Here is a 2,332-nt window from a genome sequence, read left to right as displayed (position 1 = left end):
GTTGTGGGGCTCAGACAGGGTTGGGGGCTCATCTGGGGTAGAGGCTCACGTGGGGTGGGGGTTCAACCGGGGCTCCGGAACTCAGCCATGGTTGAGTCAGGGTTAGGGGGTCAGTCAGGGCTGGGGGGGTTAACCAGGGCTGGGGGGCTCAGCCGGTGGGGGTCAGCCTCGGTTGGCATCCTCAGACCGGAGATCGGGGCTCAGCCGGGCCGCGGTGGGGGGGCAACCTGGCCTTCCATCTCAAGGAAAGCCCCAGTGTTTTTCAGACATTGGCCCCTGTTTGCCATCCCTGGGCCCCCACTAAAGGCCATAAAAGGGGGGCAGGCTTGTGACAGCCACAAAATGCCCCCCACCATTTCCAAATGCCCCTAGGGGAGAAGACACACCCCCTGCGGAAAAGAAGGAGTCACACAGCCCCTCCCCCTGCCTCAGGACCGCAGGGCCTCTTCCCACTGGGACCCTCCAGACCCCCCAGCCGAAACCCCGGGGCCTGGCGCGGACTAGGGGCGAAGGACGAGTCTGAACACGCACACTGTGCCCTTCAAGGTCCCCAGGTCTGGGGCGGGCTCCCGTGCACACCGTGGGAGCCCCATCCACACCATTTCAGCATAACAAAAAGCTGACATTTACTAGACACTTTTTGGGTTCTGGGTTCTGTGCTCGAGATTTTCATGGACATTATTTCATTTAATCCTCATGACAACTTGTAAAAGATCAAGTTACTTTCCTCCCCCTTTTACAGGACAAGAAGCTTATGCAGAGAGGTTAAGTTACATGCTTAGGGCCACACAGCAAAGACGCTGGGAGTTCAAGCCTCCTGTGGAGCGGTCACCAGGAGCACAGCACAGAAGGGGGTGATGACACTGCGTCTCCTCCCACCCGCAGCACCCGCACCCAGGCACAGCTAGCAGACAGTGACCAGAAAATCAGCACACGGTGGGAGGCCCCTCGTCTCCCAGGAAACGCCCTGCGCTGGGCCCTGCTCAAAGTTCATGCCCAGGAGCAACAAAAGCAAGACAGCCGGGGGGCTGGACCGCCTCTGGGACCCACAAACACCGCAGGGCCTTTGACGCCCCCCCCCCACCATCCCTCTTACTGGCGCAAAGGAGGCTTGGGAAGGGGGTGTATAAACACCCAGTAAATGCAAAGGGGGGACTTGGGGCGGGGCCTGAGCGCTCCTGGTTCAGGGACACTTCACCTGAACCCCCACATGGAATAATTTCACTGGCCCCAGCACCAGGTCTTTGCTTGTAGGGTGCGGAGCAGGCTTTGGGCAATCCTGGGAGGCCTGCCTGGAGGAGGCAGGTGGGAAGCCTTCATTCAGAGGAGCTGGCCACTCTTTCATGGTCGAGAGGCCCCTCTTTCTCCTCCTGCTTCAGCCCCCAGTTGCCTTCTGCTTCTTTCTCTTCCACTCTCACGGTCCCCTCTTCCTTCTCTTTATTGCTGTGGAGACAAGAAGGGTCCAGAAAACCGCACTTACTAAGGATTGACCGTGTCCAGGCCTCTTGCGATTCTCCCAGAACCTCTGAGTCTTGCACTCTCGTCGTTCCCATCGTGCAGTAGCTGTGCTGAGGCTTGGACAGGTTAGGACACTTGCCCCGTTTGGATGAGCAGGAAGTGCGGGAGCCCACGTGGGAGCTGCAGGAGCCCGAACCAGGCTCTTAACCTCTGGCCTTCCTGGCTTCCCGGCTCTCAGAACTGCGGGTGAGTGAACGGGCAGAGACGGGGAGCTGGACCGACTGATGGGTGGCTCAGTGAATGAGTGGATGGGTGGACGGATGAGCAGATGGACATGCGGATGGGGGGTGGGAAGGTGGATGGAGGCGCAGACAGTGGGATGGACACACAGGAATGGACGGACAGACGGAGGGATAGATGCGCGGGGTTTGCGGGGAGGGGATGAGGACTTCACAGATCCCATCTGAAACACATATGAGCGACAGGGGTCTCAGGGAAGCCACCTCAGTTTTCAGGTAGGGAGTCAGGAGGGAAATCCGTGAGGTTATACGAGGCCCCATCCGTTCCGGATCAAAGAGTTACCCCCTGGCCCTGCCCTGCCTCCTCTGAGGCTCGGAGAGGAGAGGGGAGGGGCTCTGAGCACCAGTGGTTGGGTTTTGGGGAGGGATTCACGCAGGACGGGGGCCCACCTGTCACGGGCCTGGCGGCACCAGATGGCATAGACCATGGTGAGGACGAAGATGAGGAAGAGGATGACCAGCACGGCCCCCAGCCCCACCAGCCACGGCTTCCTCTGGGCCACTGCGAGCAGGGCAGGGCGGGGTCAGCGGCTGGGCCGCCAGGTGGGGGCTCCCTTCCCACCTCCTCTCCCCCC

The 2,332-nt window shown here is 60.5% G+C and overlaps 1 non-coding gene across 1 annotated transcript; it reads right to left on the bottom strand.

Moving 5' to 3' along the window:
- Window positions 1–601: 601 nt before the first annotated feature.
- Window positions 602–2,326, bottom strand: LOC105239462. Its single transcript, XR_004623105.1, has 2 exons — window positions 2,148–2,326; window positions 602–1,443 (listed from the first exon to the last, which is right to left on the bottom strand). It is a non-coding gene; the product is annotated as an uncharacterized LOC105239462 (transcript).
- Between the last annotated feature and the right edge of the window lie 6 nt (window positions 2,327–2,332).

The sequence above is a fragment of the Ailuropoda melanoleuca genome, unplaced genomic scaffold, assembly GCF_002007445.2.
Source record: "Ailuropoda melanoleuca isolate Jingjing unplaced genomic scaffold, ASM200744v2 unplaced-scaffold71890, whole genome shotgun sequence".
In the NCBI taxonomy this organism is placed as follows: Eukaryota; Metazoa; Chordata; class Mammalia; order Carnivora; family Ursidae; genus Ailuropoda; species Ailuropoda melanoleuca.
This window is presented reverse-complemented; position numbering and strand designations above follow the sequence as displayed.